Source organism: Schistocerca serialis, chromosome 11 (assembly GCF_023864345.2).
Source record: "Schistocerca serialis cubense isolate TAMUIC-IGC-003099 chromosome 11, iqSchSeri2.2, whole genome shotgun sequence".
In the NCBI taxonomy this organism is placed as follows: domain Eukaryota; kingdom Metazoa; phylum Arthropoda; class Insecta; order Orthoptera; family Acrididae; genus Schistocerca; species Schistocerca serialis.
Window position 1 is genome coordinate 7196315 of NC_064648.1, and position 15273 is coordinate 7211587.

Consider the following 15273-nt stretch of genomic DNA (forward strand, 5'->3'; position numbering starts at 1 on the left):
CTTCTTACTGACGATTGAACACAGAAATTGCATCGGAATTAAATACAAAAGGCACAATGCCTACTTAAGTACAAGAAGACTGACTCTTCTTACTGACTATCATTTGAACATTTCCTGTGAGACCAGTTTTAGATTCCGATGCTTCACTATATGTTTACTGTATCCCTTGGACCTTCTTATTGACGATGAAACACAGAAATTGCATCAGAATTAAATACAAAAGGCACAATGCTGACTTAAGTACAATGAGACTGACTCTTCCTACTGACTATGATTTCAACATTTCCTGATTTCAACATTTCCTGTGAGACCAGTTTTAGATTCCGATGCTTCACTATATGTTTACTGTATCCCATGGACCTTCTTATTGACGATGGAACACAGAAATTGCATCGGAATTAAATAGAAAATGCACAATGCGCACTTAAGTACAAGAAAACTGACTCTTCTTACTGTGTATGTTTTGAACCATTCCTGTGACACTAGTTATAGATTCCAATGCTTCACTTCAGGTATGCTATATCTCTCTGACCTTCTTATTGACGAAGAAACACAGAAATTGCATCGGAATTAAATACAAAACTCACAATGCCGACTCAAGTACAAGAAGACTGGCTCTTCTTACTGTCTATGTTTTGAAACTTTACTGTGAGACCAGTTTTAGATTCCGATGCTTCACTATATGTTTACTGTATCCCATGGACCTTCTTATTGACGATGGAACACAGAAATTGCATCGGAATTAAATACAAAAGCACAATGCCGACTTAAGTACAAGAGAACTGACACTTCCTACTGTCTGTGTTTGAACCATTCCTGTGACTCTAGTAATAGATTCCGATGCTACTCTTAAGGTTTAATGTATCCCTCTGACCTTCTTATTGATGATGAAGCACAGAAATTGCATCGGAATTAAATACAAAAGGCACAATGCCGAATTAAGTACAAGAAAACTGACTCTTCTTACTGTCTATGTTTTGAACCATTCCTGTGACACTGGTTATAGATTCCGATGCTTCACTTCAGGTGTTCTGTATCCCTCTGACCTTCTTATTGACGATGAAACACAGAAATTGCATCAGAATTGAATACAAAAGGCACAATGTCGACTTAACTACAAGAAGACTGATCTTCTTACTGCCTATGTTTTGAACTATTCCTGTGACGCTAGTTATAGACTCCGATGCTTCACTTCAGGTTTACTGTATCCCTCTGACCTTCTTATTGACGATGAAACACAGAAATTGCTCCGGAATTAAATACAAAAGGCACAATGCCGAATGAAGGACAAGAAGACTGGCTCTTCCTACTGTCTATGTTTTGAACCATTCCTGTGACACTAGTTATAGATTCCGATGCTTCACTTCAGGTTTACTGTATCCCTCTGACCGTCTTATTGACGATGAAACACAGAAATTGCAACGGAATTAAATACATAGGCACAATGCCGACTCAATTACAAGAAGACTGGCTCTTCTTACTGACTATGTTTTGAACTACTCCTGTGACACTAGTTATAGATTCCGATGCTTCACTTCAGGTTTACTGTGTCCCTCTGACCTTCTTATTGACGATGAAACACAGATATTGCATCGGAATTAAATACAAAAGGCACAATGCCGACTTAAGTACAAGAAAACTGACTCATCTTACTGTCTATTTTTTGTACCATTCCTGTGAAACTAGTTATAGATTCCGATGCTTCACTTCAGGTTTACTGTGTTCCTCTGACCTTCTTATTGACGATGAAACACAGATATTGCATCGGAATTAAATACAAAAGGCACAATGCCGACTTAAGTACAAGAAAACTGACTCATCTTACTGTCTATTTTTTTAATCATTCATGTGACACTAGTTATAGATTCCGATGCTACACTTCAGGTTTACTGTATCCCTCTGACCTTCTTATTGACGATGTAACTCAGAAATTGCATCGGAATTAAATACAAAAGGCACAATGCCGACTCAAGTACAAGAAGTCTGCCTCTTCTTACTGTCTATGGTTTGAAACTTTCCTGAGAGACCGGTTTTAGATTCCGATGCTTCCCTTCAGGTTTACTGTACCCCTCTGACCTTCTTATGGACGATGAAACACAGAAATTGCATCGGAATTAAATACAAAATGCACAATGCCGACTTAAGTACAAGAGAACTGACTCTTCTTACTGTCTAAGTTTTGAACCAATTCTGTGACATTAGTTATAGATTCCGATGCTTCACTTCAGGTTTACTGTATCCCTCTGACCTTCTTATTGACGATGAAACACAGAAATTGTATAGGAATGAAATACAAAAGGCACAATGCCGACTCAAGTACAAGAAAACTGACTCTTCTTACTGTCTATGTTTGAACCATTCCTGTGACACTAGTTATAGAGTCCGATACTTCACATGGGGTTTACTGTATCTTTCTGACCTTCTTATTGACGATGAAATACATAAATTGCATCGGAATTAAATACAAAAGGCACAATGCCGACTTAAGTACAATAGAACTGACTCTTCCTACTGTCTATGTTTTGACCATTCCTGTGACACTAGTTATAGATTCCGATGCGTCACTTCATGTTTACTGTATCCCTATGACCTTCTTATTGACGATGATACACAGAAATTGCATCGGAATTAAATACAAAAGCACAATGCCGACTTAAGTACAATAGAACTGACTCTTCCTACTGTCTATGTTTTGAACCATTCCTGTGACACTAGTTATAGATTCCGATGCTTCACTTCAGGTTTACTGTATCCCTCTGAACTTCTGATTGACTTTGTAAAACAGATATTGCATCGGAATTAAATACAAAAGGCACATTAACGACTCAAGTACAAGAAGTCTGGCTCTTCTTACTGTCTATATTTTGAAACTTTCCTGAGAGATCGGTTTTAGATTCCGATGCTTCCCTACAGGTTTACTGTATCCCTCTGTCCTTCTCATAGACGATGAAACACAGAAATTGCATCGGAATTAAATACAAAAGACACAATGCCGACTTAAGTACATGATAACTGACTCTTCTTACTGTCTATGTTTTGAACCATTTCTGTGGCACTAGTTATAGATTCCGATGCTTCACTTCAGGTTTACTGTATCCCTCTGACCTTCTTATTGACGATGAAACACAGAAATTGCATCGGAATTAAATACAAAAGGCACAATGCCGAATGAAGGACAAGAAGACTGCCTCTTCCTACTGTCTATGTTTTGAACCATTCCTGTGACACTAGTTATAGAATCCGATGCTTCATTTCAGGTTTACTGTATCCCTCTGACCGTCTTATTGACGATGAAACACAGAAATTGCATCGGAATTAAATACATAGGCACAATGCCGACTCAATTACAAGAAGACTGTCTCTTCTTACTGTCTATGTTTTGAACCATTCCTGTGACACTAGGTATACATTCCGATGCTTCACTTCAGGTATACTGTATCCCTCTGACCTTCTTATTGACGATGAAACATAGAAATTGCATCTGAATTAAATAGAACAGGCGCAATGCCGACTTAAGTACAAGAAATCCGACTCTGCTTACTGTCTATGTTTTGAAGCATTCCCGTGACACTAGATATAGATTCCGATGCTTCACTTCATGTTTACTGTATCCCTATGACCTTCTTATTGACGATGATACTCAGAAATTGCATCGGAATTAAATACAAAAGCACAATTTTGACTTAAGTACAATAGAACTGACTCTTCCTACTGTCTATGTTTTGAACCATTCTTGTGACACTAGTTATAGATTCCGATGCTACACTTCAGGTTTACTGTATCCCTCTGAGCTTTTTATTGACGATGAAACACAGAAATTGCATCGGAAGTAAATACAAAAGCACAATGCCGACTTAAGTACAAGGGAACTGACTCTTCTTACTGTCTATGTTTTGAACCATTCCTGTGACACTAGTTATAGATTCCGATGCTTGACTTCAGGTTTACTGTATCCCACTGACCTTCTTATTGATGATGAAACACAGAAATAGCATCGGAATTAAATACAAAATGACCAATGCCAACTCAAGTACAAGAAGACTGGCTCTTCTTACTGTCTGTGTTTTGAACCATTCCTTTGACACTAGTTATAGATTCCGATGCTTCACTTCAGGTTTACTGTATCCCTCTGACCTTCTTATTGACGATGAAACACATAAATTGCATCGGAATTAAATAGAAAAGGCACAATGCCGATTAAGTACATGAAATCTGATTCTTCTTACTCTTTATGTTTTGAACCATTTCTGTGACACTAGTTATAGATTCCCATGCTTCACTTCAGTTTTACTGTATCCCTCTGACCTTCTTATTGACGATGAAACACAGATATTGCATCGGAATTAAATACAAAAGGCACAATGCCGACTCAAGTACAAGAAGTCTGGCTCTTCTTACTGTCTATGTTTTAAAACTTTCCTGAGAGACCAGTTGTAGATTCCTAATCTTCCCTTCAGGTTTACTGTATCCCTCTGACCTTCTTATGGACGATGAAACACAGAAATTGCATCGGAATTAAATACAAAAGGCACAATGCCGACTTAAGTGGAAGATAACTGACTCTTCTTACTGTCTATGTTTTGAACCATTTCTGTGACACTAGTTATAGATTCCGATGCTTCACTTACCGTTTACTGTATCTTCTGACCTTCTTATTGACGATGAAATACATAAATTGCATCGGAATTAATTACAAAAGGCACAATGCCGACTTAAGTACAAGAAAACTGACTCTTCTTACTGTCTATGATTTGAACCATTCCTGTGACACTAGTTATAGATTCCGATGCCTCACTTCAGGTTTACTGTGTCCCTCCGACCTTCTTATTGACGATGTAACACAGAAATTGCATCGGAATTAAATACAAAATGTACAATCCCTACTTAAGTACAAGAAAACTGACTCTTCTAACTGTCTATGTTTTGAACCATTCATGTGACACTACTTATATATTCCGATGCTTCACTTCAGGATTTCTGTATCCCTCTGACCTTCTTATTGACGATGAAACACAGAAATTGCATGGGAATTAAATACATAGGCACAATGCCGACTCAATTACAAGAAGACTGGCTCTTCTTACTGTCTATGTTTTGAATCATTCCTGTGACACTAGTTATAGATTCCGATGCTTGACTTCAGGTTTCCTGTATCCCACTGACCTTCTTATTGATGACGAAACACAGAAATTGCATCGGAATTATATACAAAATGCACAATGCCAACTCAAGTACAAGAAGACTGGCTCTTCTTACTGTATGTGTTTTGAACCATTCCTGTGACACTAGTTATAGATTCCGATGCTTCACTTCAGGTTTACTGTATCCCTCTGACCGTCTTATTGACGATGAAACACAGAAATTGCATCGGAATTAAATACATAGGCACAATGCCGGCTCAAGTACAAGAAAACTGACTCATCTTACTGTCCATGTTTGAACCATTCCTGTGACACTAGTTATAGATTCCGATGCTTCACTTCCGGTTTACTGTATCTTTCTGACCTTCTTATTGACGATGAAATACATAAATTGCATCGGAATTAATTACAAGAGGCACAATGCCGACTTAAGTACAATAGAACTGACTCTTCCTACTGTCTATGTTTTGAACCATTCCTGTGACACTAGTTATAGATTCCGATGCTTCACTTCATGTCTACTGTATCCCTATGACCTTCTTATTGACGATGATACATAGAAATTGCATCAGAATTAAATAGAAAAGGCGCAATGCCGACTTAAGTACAAGAAATCCGACTCTTCTTACTGTCTATGTTTTGAAGCATTCCCGTGACACTAGATATAGATTCCGATGCTTCACTTCATGTTTACTGTATCCCTATGACCTTCTTATTGACGATGATACACAGAAATTGCATCGGAATTAAATACAAAAGCACAATGCCGACTTAAGTACAATAGAACTGACTCTTCCTACTGTCTATGTTTTGATCCATTCCTGTGACACTAGTTATAGATTCCGATGCTTCACTTCAGGTTTACTGTATCCCTCTGAACTTCTTATTGACGTTGTAAAACAGATATTGCATCGGAATTAAATACAAAAGGCACATTAACGACTCAAGTACAAGAAGTCTGGCTCTTCTTACTGTCTATATTTTGAAACCTTCCTGAGAGATCGGTTTTAGATTCCGATGCTGCCCTTCAGGTTTACTGTGTCCCTCTGACCTTCTCATAGACGATGAAACACAGAAATTGCATCGGAATTAAATACAAAAGGCACAATGCCGACTTAAGTACATGATAACTGACTCTTCTTACTGTCTATGTTTTGAACCATTTCTGTGACACTAGTTATAGATTCCGATTCTTCACTTCAGGTATACTGTATCCCTCTGACCTTCTTATTGACGATGAAACACAGAAATTGCATCGGAATTAAATACAAAAGGCACAATGCCGAATGAAGGACAAGAAGACTGCCTCTTCCTACTGTCTATGTTTGAACCATTCCTGTGACACTAGTTATAGATTCCGATGCTTCACTTCAGGTTTACTGTATCCCTCTGACCGTCTTATTGACGATGAGACACAGAAATTGCATCGGAATTAAATACATAGGCACAATGCCGACTCAATTACAACAAGACTGTCTCTTCTTACTGTCTATGTTTTGAACCATTCCTGTGACACTAGTTATACATTCCGATGCTTCACTTCAGGTATACTGTATCCCTCTGACCTTCTTATTGACGATGAAACATAGAAATTGCATCTGAATTAAATAGAACAGGCGCAATGCCGACTTAAGTACAAGAAATCCGACTCTTCTTACTGTCTATGTTTTGAAGCATTCCCGTGACACTAGATATAGATTCCGATGCTTCACTTCATGTTTACTGTATCCCTATGACCTTCTTATTGACGATGATACACAGAAATTGCATCGGAATTAAATACAAAAGCACAATGCCGACTTAAGTACAATAGAACTGACTCTTCCTACTGTCTATGTTTTTAACCATTCTTGTGACACTAGTTATAGATTCCGATGCTACACTTCAGGTTTACTGTATCCCTCTGAGCTTTTTATTGACGATGAAACACAGAAATTGCATCGGAATTAAATACAAAAGCACAATGCCGACTTAAGTACAAGGGAACTGACTCTTCTTACTGTCTATGTTTTGAACCATTCCTGTGACACTAGTTATAGATTCCGATGCTTGACTTCAGGTTTACTGTATCCCACTGACCTTCTTATTGATGATGAAACACAGAAATTGCATCGGAATTAAATACAAAATGACCAATGCCAACTCAAGTACAAGAAGACTGGCTCTTCTTACTGTCAGTGTTTTGAACCATTCCTTTGACACTAGTTATAGATTCCGATGCTTCACTTCAGGTTTACTGTATCCCTCTGACCTTCTTATTGACGATGAAACACAGAAATTGCATCGGAATTAAATAGAAAAGGCACAATGCCGATTAAGTACATGAAATCTGATTCTTCTTACTCTCTATGTTTTGAACCATTTCTGTGACACTAGTTATAGATTCCCATGCTTCACTTCAGTTTTACTGTATCCCTCTGACCTTCTTATTGACGATGAAACACAGATATTGCATCGGAATTAAATACAAAAGGCACAATGCCGACTCAAGTACAAGAAGTCTGGCTCTTCTTACTGTCTATGTTTGAAACTTTCCTGAGAGACCAGTTTTAGATTCCTATGCTTCCCTTCAGGTTTTTCTGTATCCCTCTGACCTTCTTATGGACGATGAAACACAGAAATTGCATCGGAATTAAATACAAAAGGCACAATGCCGACTTAAGTGGAAGATAACTGACTCTTCTTACTGTCTATGTTTTGAACCATTTCTGTGACACTAGTTATAGATTCCGATGCTTCACTTACCGTTTACTGTATCTTCTGACCTTCTTATTGACGATGAAATACATAAATTGCATCGGAATTAATTACAAAAGCACAATGCCGACTTAAGTACAAGAAAACTGACTCTTCTTACTGTCTATGATTTGAACCATTCCTGTGACACTAGTTATAGATTCCGAAGCTTCACTTCAGGTTTACTGTGTCCCTCCGACCTTCTTATTGACGATGTAACACAGAAATTGCATCGGAATTAAATACAAAATGTACAATCCCTACTTAAGTACAAGAAAACTGACTCTTCTTACTGTCTATGTTTTGAACCATTCATGTGACACTACTTATATATTCCGATGCTTCACTTCAGGATTTCTGTATCCCTCTGACCTTCTTATTGACGATGAAACACAGAAATTGCATGGGAATTAAATACATAGGCACAATGCCGACTCAAGTACAAGAAGACTGGCTCTTCTTACTGTCTATGTTTTGAATCATTCCTGTGACACTAGTTATAGATTCCGATGCTTGACTTCAGGTTTCCTGTATCCCACTGACCTTCTTATTGATGACGAAACACAGAAATTGCATCGGAATTAATTACTAAATGCACAATGCCAACTCAAGTACAAGAAGACTGGCTCTTCTTACTGTATGTGTTTTGGACCATTCCTGTGACACTAGTTATTGATTCCGATGCTTCACTTCAGGTTTACTATATCCCTCTGACCTTCTTATTGACGATTAAACATAGAAATTGCATCAGAATTAAATAGAAAAGGCACAATGCCGACTTAGGTACAAGAAAACTGACTCTTCTTACTGTCTATGTTTTGAACCATTCCCGTGACACTAGTAATAGATTCCGATGCTTCACTTCATGTTTACAGTATCCCTATGACCTTCTTATTGACTATGATACGCAGAAATTGCATCGGAATTAAATACAAAAACATAATGCCGACTTAAGTACAATAGAACTGACTCTTCCTACTGTCTATGCTTTGAACCATTACTGTGACACTAGTTATAGATTCCGATGCTTGACTTCAGGTTTACTGTATCCCACTGACCTTCTTATTGATGATGAAACACAGAAATTGCATCGGAATTAAATACAAAATGCACAATGCCAACTCAAGTACAAGAAGACTGGCTCTTCTTACTGTATGTGTTTTGAACCATTCCTGTGACACTAGTTATAGATTCCGATGCGTCACTTCAGGTTTACTGTATCCCTCTGACCGTCTTATTGACGATGAAACACAGAAATTGCATCGGAATTAAATACATAGGCACAATGCCGACTCAAGTACAAGAAGACTGGCTCTTCTTACTGTCTATGCTTTGAACCATTCCTGTGACACTAGTTATACATTCCGATGCTTCACTTCAGGTATACTGTATCCCTCTGACCTTCCTATTGACGATGAAACACAGAAATTGTATCGGAATGAAATACAAAAGGCACAATGCCGACTTAAATACAAGAAAACTGACTCATCTTACTGTCCATGTTTGAACCATTCCTGTGACACTAGTTATAGATTCCGATGCTTCACTTCCGGTTTACTGTATCTTTCTGACCTTCTTATTGACGACGAAATACATAAATTGCATCGGAATTAATTACAAAAGGCACAATGCCGACTTAAGTACAAGAAAACTGACTCTTCTTACTGTCTATTTTTTGAACCATTCCTGTGATACTAGTTATAGATTCCGATGCTTCACTTCAGGTTTACTGTGTCCCTCTGACCTTCTTATTGACGATGTAACACAGATATTGCATCGGAATTAAATACAAAAGGCACAATGCCGACTTAAGTACAAGAAAACTGACTCATTTTACTGTCTATTATTTTAATCATTCATGTGACACTAGTTATAGATTCCGATGCTTCACTTCAGGTTTACTGTATCCCTCTGACCTTCTTATTGACGATGTAACACAGAAATTGCATCGGAATTAAATACAAAAGGCACAATGCCGACTCAAGTACAAGAAGTCTGCCTCTTCTTACTGTCTATGTTTTAAAACTTTCCTGAGAGACCGGTTTTAGATTCCGATGCTTCCCTTCAGGTTTACTGTACCCCTCTGACCTTCTTATGGACGATGAAACACAGAAATTGCATCGGAATTAAATACAAAAGGCACAATGCCGACTTAAGTACAAGAGAGCTGACTCTTCTTACTGTCTAAGTTTTGAACCAATTCTGTGACATTAGTTATAGATTCCGATGCTTCACTTCAGGTTTACTGTATCCCTCTGACCTTCATATTGACGATGAAACACAGAAATTGTATCGGAATGACATACAAAAGGCACAATGCCGACTTAAGTACAAGAAAACTGACTCTTCTTACTGTCTATGTTTGAACCATCCCTGTGACACTAGTTATAGAGTCCGATACTTCACATGCGGTTTACTGTATCTTTCTGACCTTCTTATTGACGATGAAATACATAAATTGCATCGGAATTAATTACAAAAGGCACAATGCCGACTTAAGTACAATAGAACTGACTCTTCCTACTGTCTATGTTTTGAACCATTCCTGTGACACTAGTTATAGATTCCGATGCTTCACTTCATGTTTACTGTATCCCTATGACCTTCTTATTGACGATGATACATAGAAATTGCATCAGAATTAAATAGAAAAGGCGCAATGTCGACTTAAGTACAAGAAATCCGACTCTTCTTACTGTCTATGTTTTGAACCATTTCTGTGACACTAGTTATAGATTCCGATGCTTCACTTCAGGTTTACTGTATCCCTCTGACCTTCTTATTGACGATGAAACACAGAAATTGCATCGGAATTAAATACAAAAGGCACAATGCCGAATGAAGGGCAAGAAGACTGCCTCTTCCTACTGTCTATGTTTTGAACCATTCCTGTGATACTAGTTATAGATTCCGATGCTTCACTTCAGGTTTACTGTATCCCTCTGACCGTCTTGTTGACGATGAAACACAGAAATTGCATCGGAATTAAATACATAGGCACAATGCCGACTCAATTACAAGAAGACTGGCTCTTCTTACTGTCTATGTTTTGAACCATTCCTGTGACACTAGTTATACATTCCGATGCTTCACTTCAGGTATTCTGTATCCCTCTGACCTTCTTATTGACGATGAAACATAGAAATTGCATCTGAATTAAATAGAACAGGCGCAATGCCGACTTAAGTACAAGAAATCCGACTGTGCTTACTGTCTATGTTTTGAAGCATTCCCGTGACACTAGATATAGATTCCGATGCTTCACTTCATGTTTACTGTATCCCTATGACCTTCTTATTGACGATGATACTCAGAAATTGCATCGGAATTAAATACAAAAGCACAATTTTGACTTAAGTACAATAGAACTGACTCTTCCTACTGTCTATGTTTTGAACCATTCTTGTGACACTAGTTATAGATTCCGATGCTACACTTCAGGTTTACTGTATCCCTCTGAGCTTTTTATTGACGATGAAACACAGAAATTGCATCGGAATTAAATACAAAAGCACAATGCCGACTTAAGTACATGAGAACTGACTCTTCTTACTGTCTATGTTTTGAACCATTCCTGTGACACTAGTTATAGATTCCGATGCTTGACTTCAGGTTTACTGTATCCCACTGACCTTCTTATTGATGATGAAACACAGAAATTGCATCGGAATTAAATACAAAATGACCAATGCCAACTCAAATACAAGAAGACTGGCTCTTCTTACTGTCTGTGTTTTGAACCATTCCTTTGACACTAGTTATAGATTCCGATGCTTCACTTCAGGTTTACTGTATCCCTCTGACATTCTTATTGACGATGAAACACAGAAATTGCATCGGAATTAAATAGAAAAGGCACAATGCCGATTAAGTACATGAAATCTGATTCTTCTTACTCTCTATGTTTTGAACCATTTCTGTGACACTAGTTATAGATTCCCATGCTTCACTTCAGTTTTACTGTATCCCTCTGACTTTCTTATTGACGATGAAACACAGATATTGCATCGGAATTAAATACAAAAGGCACAATGCCGACTCAAGTACAAGAAGTCTGGCTCTTCTTACTGTCTATGTTTTGAAACTTTCCTGAGAGACCAGTTTTAGATTCCTATGCTTCCCTTCAGGTTTACTGTATCCCTCTGACTTTCTTATGGACGATGAAACAAAGAAATTGCATCGGAATTAAATACAAAAGGCACAATGCCGACTTAAGTGCAAGATAACTGACTCTTCTTACTGTCTATGATTTGAACCATTTCTGTGACACTAGTTATAGATTCCGATGCTTCACTTACCGTTTACTGTATCTTCTGACCTTCTTATTGACGATGAAATACATAAATTGCATCGGAATTAGTTACAAAAGGCACAATGCCGACTTAAGTACAAGAGAACTGACTCTTCTTACTGTCTATAATTTGAACCATTCCTGTGACACCAGTTATAGATTCCGATGCCTCACTTCTGGTTTACTGTGTCCCTCCGACCTTCTTATTGACGATGTAACACAGATATTGCATCGGAATTAAATACAAAATTTACAATCCCTACTTAAGTACATGAAAACTGACTCTTCTTACTGTCTATGTTTTGAACCATTCATGTGACACTACTTATATATTCCGATGCTTCACTTCAGGATTTCTGTATCCCTCTGACCTTCTTATTGACGATGAAACACAGAAATTGCATGGGAATTAAATACATAGGCACAATGCCGACTCAAGTACAAGAAGACTGGCTCTTCTTATTGTCTATGTTTTGAATCATTCCTGTGGCACTAGTTATAGATTCCGATGCTTGACTTCAGGTTTCCTGTATCCCACTGACCTTCTTATTGATGACGAAACACAGAAATTGCATCGGAATTAAATACTAAATGCACAATGCCAACTCAAGTACAAGAAGACTGGCTCTTCTTACTGTATGTGTTTTGAACCATTCCTGTGACACTAGTTATTGATTCCGATGCTTCACTTCTGGTTTACTATATCCCTCTGACCTTCTTATTGACGATTAAACATAGAAATTGCATCAGAATTAAATAGAAAAGGCACAATGCCGGCTTAGGTACAAGAAAACTGACTCTTCTTACTGTCTATGTTTTGAACCATTCCCGTGACACTAGTTATAGATTCCGATGCTTCACTTCATGTTTACAGTATCCCTATGACCTTCTTATTGACTATGATACACAGAAATTGCATCGGAATTAAATACAAAAACATAATGCCGACTTAAGTACAATAGAACTGACTCTTCCTACTGTCTATGTTTTGAACCATTACTGTGACACTAGTTATAGATTCCGATGCTTGACTTCAGGTTTACTGTATCCCACTGACCTTCTTATTGATGATGAAACACAGAAATTGCATCGGATTAATTACAAAATGCACAATGCCAACTCAAGTACAAGAAGACTGGCTCTTCTTACTGTATGTGTTTTGAACCATTCCTGTGACACTAGTTATAGATTCCGATGCTTCACTTCAGGTTTACTGTATCCCTCTGACCGTCTTATTGACGATGAAACACAGAAATTGCATCGGAATTAAATACATAGGCACAATGCCGACTCAAGTACAAGAAGACTGGCTCTTATTACTGTCTATGTTTTGAACCATTCCTGTGACACTAGTTATACATTCCGATGCTTCACTTCAGGTATACTGTATCCCTCTGACCTTCTTATAGACGATGAAACATAGAATTTGCATCTAAATTAAATAGAACAGGCGCAATGCCGACTTAAGTACAAGAAATCCAGCTCTGCTTACTGTCTATGTTTTGAAGCATTCCCGTGACACTAGATATAGATTCCGATGCTTCACTGCATGTTTACTGTATCCCTATGACCTTCTTATTGACGATGATACACAGAAATTGCATCGGAATTAAATACAAAAGCACAATTTTGACTTAAGTACAATAGAACTGACTCTTCCTACTGCCTATGTTTTGAACCATTCTTGTGACACTAGTTATAGATTCCGATGCTACACTTCAGGTTTACTGTATCCCTCTGAGCTTTTTATTGACGATGAAACACAGAAATTGCATCGGAATTAAATACAAAAGCACAATGCCGACTTAAGTACAAGGGAACTGGCTCTTCTTACTGTCTATGTTTTGAACCATTCCTGTGACACTAGTTATAGATTCCGATGCTTGACTTTAGGTTTACTGTATCCCACTGACCTTCTTATTGATGATGAAACACAGAAATTGCATCGGAATTAAATACAAAATGAACAATGCCAACTCAGTTACAAGAAGACTGGCTCTTCTTACTGTCTGTGTTTTGAACCATTCATTTGACACTAGTTATAGATTCCGATGCTTCACTTCAGGTTTACTGTATCCCTCTGACCTTCTTATTGACGATGAAACACAGAAATTGCATTGGAATTAAATAGAAAAGGCACAATGCCGATTAAGTACATGAAATCTGATTCTTCTTACTCTCTATGTTTTGAACCATTTCTGTGACACTAGTTATAGATTCCCATGCTTTACTTCAGTTTTACTGTATCCCTCTGACCTTCTTATTGACGATGAAACACAGATATTTCATCGGAATTAAATACAAAAGGCACAATGCCGACTTAAGTACAAGAAAACTGACTCTTCTTACTGTCTATGATTTGAACCATTCCTGTGACACTAGTTATAGATTCCGATGCCTCACTTCAGGTTTACTGTGTTCCTCCGACCTTCTTATTGACGATGTAACACAGAAATTGCATCGGAATTAAATACAAAATGTACAATCCCTACTTAAGTACAAGAAAACTGACTCTTCTTACTGTCTATGTTTTGAACCATTCATGTGACACTACTTAAATATTCCGATGCTTCACTTCAGGATTTCTGTATCCCTCTGACCTTCTTACTGACGATGAAACACAGAAATTGCATGGGAATTAAATACATAGGCTCAATGCCGACTCAAGTACAAGAAGACTGGCTCTTCTTACTGTCTATGTTTTGAATCATTCCTGTGACACTAGTTATAGATTCCGATGCTTGACTTCAGGTTTCCTGTATCCCACTGACCTTCTTATTGATGACGAAACACAGAAATTGCATCGGAATTAAATACAAAATGCACAATGCCAACTCAAGTACAAGAAGACTGGCTCTTCTTACTGTATGTGTTTTGAACCATTCCTGTGACACTAGTTATTGATTCCGATGATTCACTTCAGGTTTACTATATCCCTCTGACCTTCTTATTGACGATTAAACATAGAAATTGCATCAGAATTAAATAGAAAAGGCACAATGCCGACTTAGGTACAAGAGGACTGACTCTTCTTACTGTCTATGTTTTGAACCATTCCCGTGACACTAGTTATAGATTCCGATGCTTAACTTCATGTTTACAGTA